This window comes from Peromyscus californicus, unplaced genomic scaffold, assembly GCF_007827085.1.
Source record: "Peromyscus californicus insignis strain IS unplaced genomic scaffold, ASM782708v3 Scaffold_9__1_contigs__length_137607984, whole genome shotgun sequence".
Classification (NCBI taxonomy): Eukaryota; Metazoa; Chordata; class Mammalia; order Rodentia; family Cricetidae; genus Peromyscus; species Peromyscus californicus.
The window spans coordinates 37364498-37384788 of NW_026294617.1; the positions used below are offsets into that span (position 1 = coordinate 37364498).

Sequence of the window (20291 nt, forward strand, 5' to 3'; positions counted from 1 at the left end):
ACTGTTAGGGTCTGTGAGAAGTCCTAAAAGACCCAGTCATGATGCCATCCGCAAAAGTGTTTATTATACCACATGCATGTGGGGTTGCTCACCTGTACAAAATGGCAAATACCCTGAGAGGAACATGGAAGCTCCTTGTAAACACAGCTAAGTGGAGTTTCTAGGGCAGTTAGGTCATTTTATCTACGATTGACTTATGCAAGTGGCAATCGTCTCAGTCTGTTTCTAATTGGTTAGGGCTATCGGGGTAGGCTATGGCTATAGCTTTTCCATTCTTGGGGAAAGTCCCAGGCTTTGTCCTTATTTGGTTACTACCTGGAGGGGAGCTGGGGGAGGAGTTGGCCCAGGCCTTGCATGTGTAGAAACTAAGGCCTAGTTCTTAACTGAGTTATCAGGGGCCTGTCATAATAGATGTCTGGCCCTCTCACAGGCTATAAAAGAAACAACATTTTTTCTTTCTTTCAATTTAAAAATGTTTTTAAAACTAACAGGAAGCTACACTTCTCTAATTTTCCACACAGCTTTTTCAAGAGATATTTACAAATTGAGGGAAAGAGTAGGCCAGAAAGCGTCTGTGAATAAAGGAAGAGGGACTGAAGAACATCCCCAGTCAGGCTGGGGGGCCTCTGGTCTCTTCTTTGTCCCTTGTAACTATAGCAAGAATACAAAGTCTCTCAGTGTGCGCATACTGCTTTGTAGTGTCTCTGAGAGAGACAAGATAATGAGTGTTTGTCTTAGTTCATTCATGAAGTTAATATGTGAGCCATTCTTAATTACATTTAGGAACATTTATTCAACTGGATGTAAATAGTAATTTCCAAGAATTCCCACCAACTCCGATGCTATACCAGCTCTACTGAACAAGCCCTGAGATTTCATCTGGGCATTGGAGACCACTGTTGATGTTTGGCTGCTCAAGTGAATCTCCTTTTTTTCCTCTTGACTCTGTCTAGCCTTTACTAGCTTTTGGTTTTCCAGGACAAGAACTTTTATATTTTATTTTATTTATTTTCAGACCACTTTATCCTATCACCAGTGGGATTTCCATCTGAGAACTTCGTTGCAGGAAACACACTCTGGCAAGCTCTTTCCCCTCCACTTTCCCCACAAACCCAGGAACAGCACAAAGAGAAAAGAGAAAGCAGATTTGCCTTTCCAGCCAGGGCCCAGGAAGAAAGCAATGCTGCCTCCAAGCTCCTCCTAATCTCTTTAGAAGGGGACTTGCTACACCCCCTCACACTGCCAGAAGTGGTGGGGCTCTCAATCCACACCGCAGCATACCAAAACGCTAACTGTTTGCAGAAAACAAGCTGAGTGTGGTTAGAAAAGGGCAGAGGAAAATGCCCAGGGGCAAACGGGAAACGGTGAGCCAACCGTGAGCAAAGCGCGACCCAGCGGAAAGGCTTTGCAGCGGAAGGCTCCAGCGCCTTGCGGTACGTGGACTCTGTGTATGTGTATGCTATAATTTGAATGTTTGTGTGTCCTCCAAAAGTCATGTTGAAAGTTAAACTCAGCACAACAGCCTTAAATGCTGCTGGCACCATTAGAAAGCGAGGAGGCCATAAATCTCACCGCAGAGGGTGAAACCGGCACCCTGAGGAGGGGTTAGTGAGAGCTCGGCCCTATTGGCTTTTCTGCAGTTCTGTCCTGATGGCACAGTGTCCAGTCACTCCAGAGAGAAGACAACATTCAAGGAACTCTGTTTTTGAATTTTTTATGTTTTTGAGAATTTTATACATAGATATAATGAAATATCATCGTATCTACCCCAATTTTGTTCCTGACTACCTTCCAACCTACTTCTCCCAACTTCGACTTGATCCCCCCCCGCCCCCCGTCCCATGCCTCTGTTTCTCTTCCCTTCTTTTTCTTTAATAACCTACTAAGCTCCATTAGTGCTGTACACATGTGCACGAGTGAGGGGCCCTCCTACTCATGGCCACACCCCCACAAATGATCCTCCCCTAGCAGTTATCAACGTCAATAGCTGCTCAGTTAGAGGGGGAGCCATCCAGAAATTCCCTCCCGTTTTAGCTGGTGTTCTGGCTGACTTGTTCTTATGCATAACCACAGCCACTGCGAGCTTGTAGGTGCAGCAGTATGCCACGTGCAAAGGACAACACTCCTTCTCATCCTCTGGCTCTTGCCTTCTTTCCACCCTTTCTTCCTCCGTGTTCTCTGAGTCTTGGCAGGGGCAAGGTGAGGGCAGTGATAAAGATAGCTCATTTAGGGTTGAGTACTCACAGTCACTCTTGGATTGACTGTTTTTGCTCCCTGTGAAAAGAAGCTTCTCTGACTAGAATGGAGAGCAGTCTAGGTCTGTGGATACAAACATATTTAGACATCAATTTGACAGCATAACCATTTGGCAAAATAACAATAATAGTTTCTACCCTAGGGCCTATGACCTCAGCAGTCACGGGCTTTTGACCAGGTTTCCAGCATGAAGATCCCTCCGAAGGAGCAGGCCTCACTCTAATCAGGAAGCAGTTCATTACCCCACACAGTTGTGCCACTGTCACACCAGTGGGCCCATCTTGTCAAGGCACCTTCCTTGAAAGCAGGAAAAGTCATTAACTAGACACCATAGCTACCAGAAACTTGCTCTTGAACTGTCCAGTTTCTGTAACTGTACTATCCATTTACCCTAATCACAAACTCCCAAGCCAGTGACATTTTATTAGATCAACAGGAATGGACTAAGGTACTCTGAGGATTGCTTTTCTACTCATTGCCCCACCCTCCCAAACACCAGGTAACTTCCTGGAATGCTGGAAGTTGTAGTTCTTGGAAAAATAACAAGACCTCACGGGAAATAGCAAACATATGCCCTATGGGTTTGACCTAATAAGCCCCTGCAAAATGTGTCTCAGGGTCACTCAGCTGGGAATTCCAGGAAGCGGTCCTGACCAAAGTTCATCTTGGTCAGTATTTATTTAAAGCTTGCTTCAAATTTGACTCAAATGGTGGAACTGGTTTTTCTCTGGTGAGTCTTAAGATTAACATTTGGAGCCCCACAGTGAGATAATTCCACCCCAAATTCTGAAGCTAGGCTTTTCACTCTGGCACTGGGGACCCCCTGGGATATCTTTCTGTGCACTGTGAATATATGTTGCATTGATTGGTTGATAAATAAAGCTGCATTGGCGTATGGCAGGGCAGGATGGAGCCAGGCAAGAAAATCTACGAGAGATAGTGAAAGGAGAAAGGAGAGTAAGGGGAAACGCCAAACCGCTGTCCAAGGAGCAACATGTAACGGAACATAGGTAAAGCCACAGAACATGTTTCATCACATAGATGCATAGCTATAGGTTGAATTAAGTTGTAAAAGCTAGCTAGCAAGAAGCCTGAGTCAATAGGCCATAGATTTTGCAATTAATATTGAGCCTCTTTGTGATTGTTTTATAGGTGGCTGCAGGACTGCAGGGCAGGGCGGGACCACTGGGTGGGACTGGAGAAACTTCTGACTACATTTTGGTGTCAGACATACTGGCAAGAGTTTCCACCTAAAACCTGAAAGAACTTAACAAGAGATTCTAAAACAGAGCCCAAAACAGCTTCCTACTTCAGGTCTCATGTAGGACCATGGTATGGAGATGCGTCCCCTGACCACTGCAAGCTGCAGAGGCAACATGGCTGACTCCCATGGTCTCTGACTGGCATGGCCGTGATAAAAAGAGGCTTCTCCCAGCTGCTGCCTGTAGGCTTGGGAGCACAGCCACAGGCTTAGAAACACAGACATAGACTTTATATTGCTTCCCAGGATTGGGGAGTTAATTGTGACTCATGGTACCTGTGCCATGTTGAAAAGCAGAATGGGGTGGAGCTGCTTTTGTCCTAGCCATGAAGCTTAACAGTTTAAAATCTTTCCTGATCAAAAATGACTACAGATACACAGTAGGACAGATTCAGATGGAAAAAAAACCCCAAAACTTTAAATGGTTTACAATGTGTGTAAAAAGGTACTTAGGCTTGAGAGAGAAAAAAAGAAAGGCTACAGATAGTCATAAAAATTAAATAAAGTCTTAAAAAATATAATATATAAAAGCTATAATAAGTCATGTAAAAATGGAAATTACACAAAGAATCTGGATAATGTTATCTTTGGGATTTTTAACTGAAGAGAGACATTTGATCATAAAGGCTGCTGAGTTAAACCAATCTCTATATATTTTAAAGGTATCTTGACTTCAAAATTTGGGTCTAAGGATATGTTGCTTTGGAAAAGAGGCTCTGCTTTTGTTTCCACAGGAAACAAGAGGCTATGGATTTGTTCCAGGTTAAGATGGATCAGATTTGATCAAGGGAGACCTCCTGAACCTTGACAGATGTTATCTATCAACAAAGGTTATAGCCAGTCTTCCCAGGACTTGACCATTATCTTGAATTTTCTCAGGATCCCCCAAGATTACAGTGCCCCCAGTCAGCAGGAAGTAGCCTAGAACACTATACTCATATTCCCAAAAAATGGATTATGGATGTTCATCTTTGTTTAGGAGGTTGGTTATAAATTGTTATTGGTCATAGTCAATCTTCTTTTAAAAGAGGAAAGTGGGATATGATATAGAAATGTATGATATAGATATGGTAGGATGGAAGGGTAGATTATGAATCTACTTTTAAAGAGCAACAACTTGTTTGAAATGTTTTACATTGCTATGGATTTTAGTTTATTGATACAAATTTAAAGTTAATTTTGTTATACTATATCTAAATTTCTACTCTTGTTTAGGGTATTATTTTTATGCAGCTCATTTAAAAATGTAATATGAAATTAAGAAATACCCATTAATAGTCATCTATGGTATAGTACTCAAACTTATAGTCATGTTAGTTAAGTTTTCTAAATATACATTCATATATTTCAATTAGGTAGATAATCTTCAAACATTTCAAACTCCTACAGAATATGGCATTTAAAATGTTTTAAGAACTCAGACTTTTCTAGACAATGAGACATGTGTGCTCCTGACAATACCAATTACTTCAAAGAGAATGATGGGCATTGAAGAAACTCATTATGGAGTTTGTTTTCTTTATGACAAAAGTTAGTCTTTGGGCAAGCAACTGCTCTTGCCTAGACTGCTTGACAGTATGTTGTATAAACTGGACATACAGGACCCATAGAAAAATGACCACTGAATTTTTCCCAAACAAGGCAAAATGGTTCTTTGGGTTTCTGCTTTACAGAGGAGACTGCCAGACATTCTACAAGACATTGGGAGAAGTAACTGAGAGACTCTAGGCCTATAGGCTGAAGATGAATGTCCTAAAATTGCAGAGGAACTTTGGGTGACTGTCCAGGCAGCCAGCTGTCTCTATCATTTCTAGAACTTTGGAAGTTGCTTACAATGTTCTTCCTGTTTACTCAGGTAATATTATATTTTTCTGGGGTCTTTGAAGGAGTTGAAGACTAGATAGTTATAATTATAGTTTTCCTTAATTATGATAAAAGATAAATTAAATATAAAACTTTAAACTCACAAAAATAGGATAGGTGATAAAATATTTTCTTTAATTTTGCCAAATACAAATAGACTATATGTTGTAACTGTAATTCTTGCTTGATAACTGTTTTATGTAATTTTATTATGTTAAAATTATAACCTTTTTTGATTAGATAGAAAAGGGGAAGTGCTATGGGATATCTTTCTGTATGCTGTGAATATGTGTTACTCCCATTGATTAATAAATAAAGCTGTTTTGGCCTATGGCAAGACAGCTTAGAGGCAGGAGGGAAATCCAAGCAGAGATAGGGAGAAAAGAAGGGTGGAGTCAGGGGAGACTCGAGCTGGCCACCCAAGGAGCAACAAGATGCCAGCAGACTAGTAACGCCATGGCCACATGGCAAAACATAGATTAATAGAAATGGGTTAATTTAAGTTGAAAGGGCTAGTTGGCAAGAAGCCTGCCATAAGCCATATAGTTGGTAATTAATATAAGCCTCTGTGTGATCATTTCATAAGTGGCTGGTGGACCTCGGGGCTGCGTCAGACACAGGAAAATTTAAGCTACAACCCCCTACAATGACCGACCATGCTTGGAAAAAGGAGGTAGCATGAGGTTTTTTTTTGTTGTTGTTTTTGGGTTTTTGTTTGTTTGTTTGTTTTTTTATTAAAGCCTCCTTTTTTGCTAAGTCATGGAAGCTTTTGTAAGCTAGTTTCCTGTGACCATTTTTGGGCAGCTACATGGCTGGAAGCCATCTTTGCTAGGGTTGGAGAAGACAAATGTTATGGTTTCACTGCTATCTTAACTAAAAGCAATCGCTTGATATAGGCCAATCAAGGAGACAACAGGTCTCTGAAAATACTTTTATATTGGGATAGGATTTTTGTATGACAATTCCTGTCCTGTCTTAAAAACAAGGTTTATAAAAGATAGGATTTAAACACAATGCTTGTCTAATGAGATATTAACGCTGCACCTCCATGCCTTCTTATACGAGAATGTACCTTGCTAGCAGCCAAACTTGGTAACATTTACAGACATTAAACTTTTTGTACTGTTAGAGCTTGGTTTTGCTTTCTGCAGATTGTGGTTGTGCTCTGTATCTTCACTCTTGAAATAAAAGGGACACTTTATTTTGATATTGCAGGAGCCCACAGTTGAAAGATCTTAAACTTCTTTAATAGTAAATTTTAGAGTTTTATAGAAAATTTAAATAAAAAACTGGATATATTTTAAGGAACAGCTTTTAAAAATATTTAAGTTTATAAGGCTATGGGACATTTATAAGATATTTTATTATAATGTCCTTATTAATATATGATCTTGATAAATAGATAAATGAAAGACTAAAAATTAGGGTCACAGCTATAAACATCAAATACTAGAGGCTGAGGTATTCCTATCTCATGGTGCAGCAAGACTGTAACCTGAACAGTCTGGCAAAGGGTCTCTCCTGACCTAAGGTCTAATCAGGCTAACAGGGACTGATTTAACATTGGATGTCTAACATCCTTGTTTTTGCTACCATTGTTAAGCTGTAGCTATTTTGGTAAACTGTCATATGAAAACTATTATATTTCATACTAGTGTACTATAAAAGGATCAAGTAGGTTCCTAGTTTCTTTATGAACTGTGTTTATGAGTTAAAAGTCTTATCTTGATACAAAAAGAGCTTTAATTCAAAAATGGTTATTTTTATTATAAACTGTTAAAGATGATTAAGCTTTCATATGATCAGAGCTATGTTTGTAGTCATGCTAAATACTAGTGTAATTGATTATAGGAAAAAGATTTATTTAGCTTTCTGTGTATGTTTTTAAGGTATAGCCTAACACAGGCAAGTAAAACAAACAAGGGTTGTTTAGCTCAGATATACTTCATAGATAATAGTCCTCAAACTTGTCAGAGATCTGCTTTTAAAATGTTTAAACTTACTGTGACAGACAGAGACTCCTAGATCCTAGCAGTGACACCCCCTGCCAAGGTCTCCAAGATGATGGGTGTGATGACAACTCTACCTGGGTTATGGTAACACTAACCACAGGACAAGACTACCCCAATGCCTTGCATGCTGCCAAGACTTGATCCAAACTATGGAGAAGGAGGACACTAGAGAGTTGAGTGTCCCACTTTGGTTGGACAAAATAAGGTCAGTCACTTCCATGTTCTTCCTCCACAGAAAAGTCTCTCATCTTCTTGGCCTGGTGGCCAAAGAATGATGTTATCCTGAAACCTCTGCCCCCGATGCCATGGAGACCACAGGATCCTGGGATGACCATCTAGGTAATGAACTCTGTCATTTTAATTGATACATAGGCCATTTTGATTATACTTTATGCTGTAGTTTATCCTTCTCAGATTTCTGATGATGTTGACAGCTAGACTAACTGTAGCTTTGTCCGCTTGACAACAGCAGGCAACCAATTCCTTCCCCCAAGACTTGCAGCCACTTTGTTAGTTCATTAATTAGTTAAAGCTACTAGGTCTCTTGTTGAGAAAAGGCCAATAGGTTTGCCTTGCTAACAGGCTTCATATTAAAGGATAAACACATTTCAAGTGTGACTTTTCACTAAAGGAACATGCTTTGTAATAACTGTTCTCAGTAACAACTACCTATGTCTCTGGCAAATGATTAGATGGAAAGAAAAAGGTTCAAAGTGCATGCTGAGGGTTTCAGAATATGTCCTAAGATATCTAAAGGTCTGAGGCTGTAAAAGCTTAAATAAGTTCCAAGGGTTTCAGAAAATGATTTAAAATATATAATTGCAAGTTTAAAGATTAATAAAAAGAATTTAAGGTATATAAATAATGGGAGATATTTTAGATTTCTCTTTCCCATTCTATGCTATTGTTACAGTAAGATTTCAAAAGTTCAAAGTTTTAACATTGACCAATACAGTTCTAATAAGCTAATAGAGCACTGACTACTTACTATTCAGTCACAAGCTCAAGATTTTAAATTTCCTTTTGTGGTCTTCTAAGTATAGATTTAAAAGTACCTTTTGTCAGGCTAAAATATCTCTGTCCATCTATATATCTAGCTCTCTGGACAGGAAATTTGTTCATGCTTTTTTTCAATATAGATTTCAGTACAACGAAAATGCTAATATATTTAGAAATTTCATCTCCTTGTGTAAACTGAAAATTCATGTAGGCTTCAGGGAGCTAAGGAAATCGTAAGATTTAGATCCATCTGTCACAGGTCAAAGGACTCCAGATAAGTACAACCCAAGTTTCCCCACCTGTCTGTTCTTGAGGTGTGATCCTGATCTTGGGATTCCTCCTGTCCCCTAGTTAATTCCTAGGCTATGGGACTAAAATTTCCAAACATACGGTTTTCCTTTAAGTTCCTAAATTTTAACTTCTGTTTCTTGTCTATATTTGTCTCTGCAGATTTCTACTTGGCTGACAGACATCATCTAGGGATTACCTGTGGACTGCAAACTGCTGAGCTCTAGACTTGGTGAAAGCTGATGTGAACCACTGCAGCCGATATAATTGTTCCATTTCTTCACCTGGATCAGCTAATCAGATGCTTCTGATAAATGCCCTATTACCCAGCCTTTAATGAGCCCTTCAGCCTTCCTGGGACCTAACAATGGTGCCCTAGTTTCAGTTGGAAGTAGTTACAAAAGAGAGTACATCACCCCTTGCTCCGTAACAAGCTGAAATGCTAAGTCAAAAGGAAACTCCCTGGATAAGGGACAAAGTGGCTACTTATAATACCAATTGACATACCAGGAATGTGGGCACAGATTTGTCAACTTGGTAGATTCATGAACTGAAATAGTTCTACAATATGATAGGACATGTGGCCTGCTTCATGCAGAACAAAGAGGCATCATATGGCTTTAAGAGAAAATTGTTATTTCTGTACAAACCATTCAGGCTTATAATCTGGCTGTACTCAAAAAAATATTATGAAAAGGGGACCTGAGATAAAATAAATTACTGGTGCCCCATCCATTTCCAGGCTCCTCCTAGACAGTAACTCTGATGTCAGTCATTATACAACCTTTAGCCCTCTGCTTCTGCTATTTACTGTTGGCTCTTACATCATTGATACAATAATTAAATAATTCCTCTCTGGTACCATTAAGCTGATGGTTATAGATCCCATATAAACAAGTACCCATCACAGAGTCAAGGATTTGACCCAGGATATAACTCAAGGGGTGAGGGTGGGGGGAATGAAAGACCTTGTTAACCTGTAAGCCCAACCCTCCCAAGGACCAAGTAACTTCCTAGAATGCTGGGAGTTGTAGTTCTTGGAAAATAACAAGGCCTCATGGGAAGAAAATGGTGGCAGTATGGGTTTGTTTTTATGAGTCCTTGTAAAACATGTCTCAAGGCCACTCAGCTGGGAATTCCAGGGAGTGGTCCCAACCAAAGTGCATCTTGGTCAGAATCAAATTAAAGATTGCTTCAAATTTGGCTCAAATGGAACTGGTTTTTCTCTGGCAAATCCCAGGATTAACAACTAACTTGGTATATACCTCTATACTAGCATAAGTCACAAAGCATGTGTATAGTAAAATGCTAGCAATAAAAAGTAGAAGGGTAAATCAGCCTCAATGAAAATTCTGTCCATTTTCTTTATACTCTTTGTCCAAAAGGTGTATAGTAAAAGTTCATTGTGGGTTTGGTTTGCACTTGTCATATGATTTACAATGTTGACTATATCTAATATGTTGGGCACATGTATGCTATGTTTGTAAAAATGTTTACCCAAGTTCTTTGTCCATTATCTAATAGTTATCTGAACTTTTGTTGTTCTATTAGTTCTTAAAATATTTATGGTTAATCCCTCATAAGATATAGTATATATTTCCTTCCATTCTGTAGGTTACCTTTGCGCTCTCTCTCGTGCGTGCGTGCGTGCGTGCGTGCGTGCGTGCGTGCGTGTGTGTGTGTGTGTGTGTGTGTGATAAGAGGGTGAGAGGGTGGGTATATGTGTGCCTCCATGTATGTATGGAGGTTCTCTCCTTCCACCTTGAGGCAAGGTGTCTCTTGTTTCTGCCAAGCTAGATGTCCCGTGAGCTTCTGGGTAATTCTCACCTTCACCTCTCATCTCACAGTGTGAGGGCTAAAATTGTAAATCTGCACCACTGCCTCTAGATTTTTTTAATGTAGATTCCAGGGCTTAAACTCAGGTCATTGGGTTGTGTAGCAAGCACTTGTACCAGCTGGGCCATTTTGCTGGCCTAGTATTTTATGCTCTGTTAATTGGGCTTCAAGGTTACTCATAGTCATTGCCCAGAAAGGCAGCTGATGTCTGTGTGATTTTGTATATTGCAGTTTTGATGAATTAGCTAGTTAATTCTAACACCCTTTTTGTAGAAACTTTCAGATGTGTACAGATAAAATCACTGCTTAGGAACAGGGATAATTTCAGTTCTTTCTTTACAATTTAGATTGGTTTATTTCTTTTTCTAATTTAACTGTCGTTACTTTAATTCTCTTCATTTTTAGGATTAGGAAATTAATGCTTAGAGATGGTAATTAGCTTGTTTGAGGTAACATAGCTAAGTGGTACAGTCTGAACTAAAAACTCAAAGCCTTGAACTCTGTAGTTAAGTACGGAGTCAAAATATTGAGTAGGATTTTAGCAGGTTGGGGTGGGCATGCTGGGCAGGTAAATTCCGACTGGTTCAATATGGTCCTCTATAGCTTTTGGAGATTACCACACACTAAGTCACTAAACACAAACATGCTTAAAGGGAAAACTCATCTGAATATTATTCTTTACATCTTAAAGAATAATAAGGGGAAGACAGTATTTGCTCTAAGATCAGTTTGAAGAGCAGTGTTAATTGGAGGGAACCTGTGCCAATGATGGACATGCAGTAAAAACTGCCTTCATGAATATGTCCTTGAAGCCTTTTGTGTTCCCCCAGTTATCTCTCTCCTCTCTGTCTTTTTCTCCCCCACTCCCCTGTCATCCGTCCACAGACTCTGAGACTTCTCAAGTTGAATGAGACCTTAGAGAAGGAAACAGAGGAGAGAAAAACCAAGACGATAGTTTCCTCCTCTCTTCTTTTTCTCCTTCCCCACCCTTCTCCCTCCTCCCTTACCGCTCTCCTTCCCTTCCTGCCTGTGAATATATGTAGTGCAGGCTGCACAGGAGCTGCCCATAAGGCTCATTTAAAGGAGGGATGGTTTCTTCCTTGGTCTTACTCCATTACCTCAGAAGATTAGATCACATTGAAAACTTGATTGGTCGCCATCTATACAGGCACTTGCTATGTAAATATTGTCCCTAAAAAATCAGTCAAAAAAAGAATAGTATTATGTTATGCCTGGGAATCTATAATTGCATTTACTTCACTCTGTAACTTAAGCAAATTCCATGTAATGAAAAGATTGCTATGGACTCAACTAACACTTTCAGATACAATTTGCTGTGTGATGACTCAAACTCCAGGTAACATAGACCACTGCCAGCTACCAGAAAACAAATATTAGCATCTTACTACCAAAGCATTTAAAACCTATATTTCCCGAGATTCCCATTTTCTATTCATACCAAAGGAGTAAACAGGAAAGAAGCAGTTTCCTAACATGACTCAAAATCTTTCCCAGTTCAGTCTTGGATGGAAGACTTAGGCACAGAAAAGACAAAGGCTTTGAGGAGAACCAAATTTTGTTCCTGTTTTAAAAAAAAAACCCACAATTTCCCCTAGGCTTTATCTCTCCACCTCCTCTTTCAAGACGAGTGATGTCTCCAGCAACACCTCACCCAGTGTTGAACCACTACTGCTACCAACTTAGTGTTTAAAGAAAACCTTTAAATGCTAGATATAATTGCTAAACCTTTGGTGTGGGGTATTTGTACATTGTGCAAAAATGTATTGCTGTGATTGGTGTAATAAAATGCTGAATCGCCAAGAGCTAGGCAGCAGGCCTAGGTAGGACTTCCAGGCAGAGAGAGAACTCTGGCAAGAAGAAGAATGCAGAGTCAACAGTCCTTTGGGGAGGAAGCAGCATTGAGCAGTACGGAGAGATGAGGTAATAAGCCACACCAAAGAACACAGATTAAAATAAACGGGATCATTTAAGTTATAAGAGCTAGTGGGACAAGCCGAAGCTAAGGCCGAGCTTTCATAATTAATAAGACTTCTCTGTGTTATTATTTGGGAGCTGGCTGGCAGGACAGAGAAAGACTCGCTACAAATATTTCTTCTGAACAATCCACCATGTCCACGACATACACAGCATGTAACTCCATGCAACACTGTGTGCCATCCCTTGACTCTGCTGAAGAGGAAGCTGAGGGCTAGGGGGCTTTTGTCTCACCAAACTTGTGGAGCATGTGTGTGATTGAGCTGGAGTTTGGAGCAGGTCACTCTAGGCTGTGAGAGACCCTAAAACTGAATTCTCACAGGATGTCTCCTCAGAGTCGGGGTGTGCTTCCCCACGTGGCTGAGATTCCTTCTCAGTTCTTCCAGTGAGGCACGTTGGGCTGTTTGAAAGTCATTGGTTTTGAAATAAGAACAACCCCGATGGCCATATGGAGATTAGCTATTCTGCCTACATTTTAAATTAACCTTATTGATGGATTTCCTGCCAAGCTTAGTTTCATTTATTATGCATGTTCCTTTTGGTGGGTGGAAGAAAAAAAAATGTGTGAGAAGTATCCTCTAAATAAAGCAATGTATAAGCCAAGCTTATAAATTTTTCTAAATCTTCTTTTTATTTGCCAAGCTTTTCTGTGCTGTCTTTGGGGGTGGGGATGTGTTTATTAAATATAATGAAAAGTGGTATCTTGAAACAAAGATATTTTGGTAATACACAATTGGGAGTGAGCTTTCTTCTTTCATTCATCACTGTCAGCTGAGAACATTCCCAGCCAGCAGCCAGGGTGAAATGGTGTCAAGATGGCTGAGCCAAGGCATGGTTTTCTTTTAAGCTTCTAGAAATTTCATCCTTGTAACTGTGTATCATGTAAATGGATTGTAATAGCTGGTTCTAAGACATACCTTGAAGTTTCAAGTACAGAAAGGACTCCATGGATGTGATGGCCTTCTCATCTCGGGCTATGGTATATGAACCAAGGCTAAGGTGGCCAGACAGTGTAGTCTGTCTGAGACAGTCTCAGCTTTTGGATAGTACTGAACATAAATGAGTTACAGGTGACATTTTTGTTATTGTTATATGTAAACTATGCTGGAGCTTGGAGGTTTAGGTTTTCCAAAACAGTGTGCAGCTTAGTGATTTCTTTAAATAGCTTGAAGCTCCAGAACTATCTTTTCTAACTGAGAAAAATAATGACCCAAATTGATCATCAGTTACTTATATAGGTTTATTCATAGAATTTGTCAGTCCACGTGCTTTCTTTAATAACAAATATTTAAACATCCTTTTTGCTATCCTGACATAAACTTACACATCACACATCATGAAATTAATGCCCTTGGACTGGAGAGATGGGTTGGCATCCACATGGTAGCTCACAACTGTCTGAAATCTAGTTCCAGAAGATCTAGACTCTTTTCTGGCCTCCACAGGCACCAGGCACAGACATGCATGAAGGCAAAACATCCACACATATTAAATAAAAATACATACATACATACATACATGCATACATACATACATACCCTGTCCTAAAAGCAGAAATAAAAGGACATCAGTTCTCAATAGCTGTAAATGTCAATGGTCAAACACTAGACAAGACTAACATTGAAGGTACTGTTCTAAAGACAAAGACTTGACTCCTACCCAGACATGAAAACTGCATGTGTGTATTATAATTGACTTACGCTGGGCAACCAGGCAGCTATCGAAACCTGTTCAAGAAAGAAACCAAAAGGTGCACACTTACATAGATAAGGAACACTGAACTGTGTGTACAAAGGCAGGCAAAGCTAACTTTTTCAGCAGTGAGGAAGGGGAAGTTCTTTGAGCCTTTACTACACCGGACAGAGTGTACATGAGTACAGACAAACACTATTTTCTCCTTGTTCTTTTGTTTTGGTTTGGTTTGGTTTTGGTTTTTCGAGACAGGGTTTCTCTGCGTAGTTTTGGTGCCTGTCCCGGATCTCACTCTGTAGATCAGGCTGGCCTCGAACTCACAGAGATCAGCCTGGCTCTGCCCCCTGAGTGCTGGGATTAAAGGCATGAGCCACCATTGCTCTTAAGCATCTGCACTTAACAGAGTTGAAGAATAGTTCACATAGTATCAGAAACAACTCAAAGTCAGCAGCAATGGAAAATTCCACTGTAGTACAGATATCCCCTAACTTTCATTTTGTGACATAATCATACACTTGTGATTATGTGAAAAAACATACAGGACAAAGCAGATTGACTGAAATGTTGCCTGCCCCCATCCCCTTACATTCAACAGTGCTGCCTTTGGGAAGTTTTTGAAATGGAAACCAAATCTTGGTAAATTTCTGAATACAAAAAGTGTACTTCTTGTACAACATGCCTTGAACTCTTGGGAAATGCCCTGTTGTTTTTAAAACTATTTGAAAACAACTTGTATGTATACTTAACAGTTCAGTCTTGAATGAAGATAATTACATCTTTCTGGTAGTTATGGCATAATAGTTATAAATTATAAGAAGAGTAGAATGCTCAAAAGCTGGGGTCCCCCACAGCAAATTCTCTTTCCTTCACTTTGCAAGGGGTCCATCTCCCTGCTTCTACTCAGCAAGCGCAAGTAGGACTCTCCCAACCATTGTGGCAACCAAAAATAATGTCATAGGAAACAACACTCTCCATGGCAGCAGAGTTCTGAAGAGGGCCCTAGCAGCACTGTCTGCTCAGCCAGATGGGCAACTGTGGAGAAAGGCCTGAAACAGACAGATTCGCTATCTAGAGAACCGACTCATGTCCTCTGAATGGTTCTCTTTCCTAGGTAATTCTTCAACTGGATGAGAGATGAAGGAGGACTCTCGTTGAATAGTACCCACATACACGCACTCAGACTGTCTGAATGTCAGTTTGCTTCTGTATTTCTGAAGTCTTCTGACCTTCTATGGTAGAGAGTAGAACCCCAGGAGGGGAGCTCAGAGAGAAAATGGCTCGGTGGGACAACCCAAAGGGACAGAGTGGCCCAGGAGATGGTGGGACAGTGAGTTCTTGCCAACTCAGTTGGTAGTTGTATTGGAATCAGTCCATTATTGTTAGATCTCTGATTTGTTTTCAAGGAAAACTAGAAATCTACATTTATATGTCAAAATTTTAGTTCTTAAATGTTAGCTCATATGTATATGTATGTAGAAGATAGATATACCTATCCATCATGTATATATACTATTCCTCATAGTTCATATAATTTATAACTATAATGCCATAACTACCAGAAAGATGTAATTATCTTCATTCAAGACTGAACTGTTAAGTATACATACAAATTGTTTTCAAATATTTCATAGTTCCCATGAATAAAATAACCGCTGCCTTAGATACTGACCATACTCTTCATTTGAGTCAGAATGACACTTAGGAGTTAGGTATGATTACTCTATCATGGAGATAAGCGAAAAGAAGCTAAGGGAGACTAAGCAAGTTGTCTTATCACTGAGTAGGTAATAGGACTCGGATTCTATCAAGACTATACTTCCAGACTAGGATTTTGCCTGGTCTATGAAGACAACTCAGGACATTGTGGTCTTCATTTTTTTTTTTTTTTTTTTCGAGACAGGGTTTCTCTGTGTAGCTTTGTGCCTTTCCTGGAACTCACTTGGTAGCCCAGGCTGGCCTCGAACTCACAGAGATCCGCCGGCCTCTGCCTCCCAAGTGCTGGGATTAAAGGCGTGCGCCACCACCGCCCGGCGTGGTCTTCATTTTTAATCACTCAAAGACAAAAATAATATTTTAAGAATGCAAGCAACACTCAGCTGTGGCAGGGAGACATAGCGCAGTGCTGCTACCAGCAGCCAGGGGAGGTTTCCTTTAGGGAACTGCACTCAGGTAAAGATGGATCCTTGACTAGGCTACAGAAAAGAATTTTAGGATGAGTCACTTTGAAGCAAAGATACTAAGTTTATTAAATAACCGAGCCAGGGGGTGTACGCATTTCATATTTAAGTGCAAGGATTTAGAGAAGGGGATATCCTTGGATGTCTCTATAACATCCAATTAGATGCTTCTGGGACTTTCTGAGTTACATTGCTTAAAGGGTGTAATTTACAACAAGAATTGAAGATTAAACGATGTTCAAGAAATAAGTCGTTTATAAACTAAAAAGTACAAGGTGACCCATTTTTTTTTTAAATCTTCACATTTTCCTTTTGGGTTCCAGATTTGGTTCATTAGTAGAGTTCTTGCACAACAGTCAGGGTTGCAAACACGCATGTAATACACGGATCCTTCCATAAATGAAATTACAGAGTGGTTTGTGAGGTACACTGTTTAGATATAGGGATGAGAAAGACATGCTAATACATTTAAACCCCAAAGCCACAAATATTCTGACTAAAAATAAGCACAGTTCCCCCCTACCCACCCCTCCCTGAGGCAGGGTCTTATGTTGCTCTGATTGTCCCAGAACTGACTGTGCAGACCAGGCTGGCCTCAGACTCACAGAGATCCTCTGGTCTCCACCTCCTAAGTGCTGGGATTCAAAGCTTCTGCCTCTATGCCTGGCTCTAGTTTGCTGTTGTTGTTGTTTGGAGGGTTCATTTTATTTGGATTTACATGGAATGTGTGTACACGTGTGGAGTGCTCACTGAGTCCATAGAGAGCATTAGATTCCCTGGTGCTGAGGTTACAGGTGGTTTTGAGCTGCTTGATGTTCGCTGGGAACTGAACCCGGGTCTTCTGTAAGAGCAGTGAGAGCTCTAACCCCTGAGCCGTCCCTCCAGCTCCACAGTGTGTTTTACCATCCTGCTTTGAGTCTTTATGAGACGAACACTGTTGCTGTCACCATTTCAGTTGTGTCTGTTGTGTTAAAGAGTCTAACTGCCAGCTAGACCCGGAGCAAGGGACTTCTTTCCCTGTCCACATCCTCTCAATTTTCTCTCTAGTCTGCCTCATGAAGGAGCTACCCCTGCTGAAAACGATAGGAACGCATTGATTTAATTAAGTACAGTCAGCTTTTCTCAGTGCTCCTTAAGCCGAACCTCGTTCAGGAGCCTCAGAAGCTTTCTGGACCTGGAGGGGTGCCTGGCTCTTCACACTGCTTTCTGAGAGCTGGGTGAGCCATTTTGCTGGTTTGCCTGCCAGCCCTCAAAGCCAGTGTTGGAAATGACTGTGGCTCTCTTGTGAAACCATTAAGAGCTTTAATTGAAAGGCTCTCCTCCACAGGCCACAGATGAGTTTTTGATTATGCATTCCTCCTTTGACCCTAAATGCCCTGGAGCCCTGCCAAATGTCAGGGCCGGGTTATTCTGAAGTACTTAAGCCAGAAGCCTCTGGCAGGTCTTTGATGGTCCTTGGCCTAGAGTCCTGCTCGCCCCAAGGGACAGAGACACATTGCAAGCGAAGCCATCTGTTAAAGTCTGTGGATTAAACTAGCCCATGGAAAGGGGAAAGGTTTAGTGTTTAAAACATCTTGATTGAAATATCCATATGATGAAAAAGACAGACTTGGCCTCTTGAAGGGGATTTTATTGTAACAGGGCAGTGGGATTCCACCAGAAGTGCCTCAGGAGCTCAATGAAAAGTCTTTACTGGTTTTTAATCCATCTGTCTATCTATCTGTCTCTGTCTCTCTGTCTGTCTGTATCTGTCTGTCATTTATATATATCTCCATCTGTCTATCATCTTGGCTGTTACTTATTCATCATATATCCAATCTATCCCTCAATCATCTATTTTCTATCAATATATGTATCAGTTTGTATGTATGTATCTATCATCTATCTATCTATCTATCTATCGTCTATCTATCTATCTATCATCTAATTTTGTACATTCATTCATTGGTTGACTCAACTCCATTTAAGGTGTAGCCCAATAGATGCTCTGTTTAGATAAGCAAGCTTTCTTCTTCTAGAGTGGAACCTCCAGAAAGGTAGCCACAGAGCTCCCTAGACTGTAAAAGGGGATTGGAGAGGAAAAGAAGTGGTACAGGATTCCTGAGTTAGTACTCCCATCCAGAAACTTTCAAATGAACAAATGAGCAAACAATTATACTGGTCCTTTACAAGTGCTTTTACTGCATCCATAATCCATGCTCGCTGACAACGAATCTCTTGGCACAATGGCCCATGCCTGTGATCCAGCACTTGGGAGGATTGTAAATAGAGGCCAGCGTAGGCTACATAGTAATATTCTGTCTTAGAACCAGCCAGACAAATAACAAACAACTGTCCTACCACATACACAAGTGAAGCACAGAGAAGAAAATAAAAAGGGAAAAAATCTAAGGGACCCTATGATTTAGAAAATATGTGTAGGCTTCAAAAGGCATGTCAATAAAATGTCTTATGAATCTAAGGAAAAGATAGGCAAGAACTGAAAAAAAAGGTTATGTTCTAATAAAACATAAGATGATCATCCCTAATCTCTTCTTGTGAATATTTGTTTGGTAGAACAACTATTACCCTTACTTGGAAAAATTTTGAAGTAGCTTACAATTGCAAACCATATAGACTTTCAGATCCTGTCTGAAGCCCTTTAGCATCACTGTGTGTACATTGCAAATCATCTGCCATGATGCGGGGCTCTTCATCTGCTGAGGAAGGTTAACAAGGGATGCAAATGTGGGGATGAGATGCAGGGCAGCATAAATTGCATAAATGAAATCCAGACTCTTTCTTGGAACATAATTTCATGAATAAAGATGATCTAACATCTCTGAACTATGTATTTTAAGATTAATATTTCTCAATAGTTCTTGTCAAAGTGACTGGCAGTAGAATCCATAATAAGTACTTTATTGAATTATATTTAGTTTAAATATAAATGTAGAAAGACACTATGAATTCTCATGTCAAATTATATTACCTGAAAGTTAATTAGTTGTAGCATGACTCAAAAAATAATTATTTTTAATTTGGCAAAACACAGGTTTGTATTTCTAACAATTCAATCAAAGATATTTTAATTAATGAAATTTAGTTTTGAGAGCATCTTAGATTCATGTCAAAGCCAAATTGAAAGTACAGAGCGTTTCAGTGTACCCTCTGTTCCCACACAGACACAGCCCTGCTATTGACACTGTGTACTACAGTGGTACATTTGTTACAACCAGTGAACCTACATCAACACATTATTGTTACCCCAAGTCCACAGTGTACATTTAGGTTCACTCTTGTAATATACAGTCTGACAAAAGACTAATGACATTTATAGTGTCAACCATTATAGTGTCTCACAGAATAGTATCTCTGCCTGGCTACTCTTCTCTTCTTCCTGGCAACCAATGATCTGTTTACTATACACATACTTTTACCTTTCTGATGATGATGTATGTGGTGGTTTGAATAGGAATGGCTCCCTTAGACTCATGTGTTTGAACGCTTGGCTCATAGGGAGTGGCACTATTAGGAGGTGTGGCCTTGTTGAAATAGGTGTGCCCTTGTTGGAGGAAGTGTGTCACTGTGGGGGTGGGTTTTGAAGTCTCAGATGCTCAAGCTAGGCCTAGTGTGGCATTTACTTCTACTGGCTGTGGATCAAGATGTAGAACTCTCAGCTCCTTCTTCAGCACCATGTCTGCCAGTATGCTGCCATGCTTCCTACCATGATGATAACGGACTAAACCTCTGAAACTGTAAGTCGGGCCCAATTATATGTTTTCCTTTATAAGAGTTGCCATGGTCATGGTGTCTCTTCACAGCAATAGAAACTTTAACTAAGACAATATAGAGTTGGAATTTTGGCTTCTTATACTTGTAAAGTAAATTTTTACTTTCCTCTATGTCTTTTCATAGTTTGACAACATTTCT

The 20291-nt window shown here is 40.1% G+C and overlaps 1 long non-coding RNA gene across 3 annotated transcripts; it reads left to right on the forward strand.

Moving 5' to 3' along the window:
• The first annotated feature begins 1039 nt into the window (after window positions 1-1039).
• LOC128105961 (uncharacterized) lies at window positions 1040-10227 on the forward strand. Of its 3 annotated transcripts, none has more exons than XR_008216551.1 (3): window positions 1040-1433; window positions 7628-7731; window positions 8842-10227. It is a non-coding gene; the product is annotated as an uncharacterized LOC128105961 (long non-coding RNA). The 3 variants fall into 3 exon arrangements; XR_008216550.1 differs by lacking the exon at window positions 1040-1433 and adding an exon at window positions 5203-5372; XR_008216552.1 differs by lacking the exon at window positions 1040-1433 and adding an exon at window positions 5965-6053.
• The last annotated feature ends 10064 nt before the right edge of the window (window positions 10228-20291 follow it).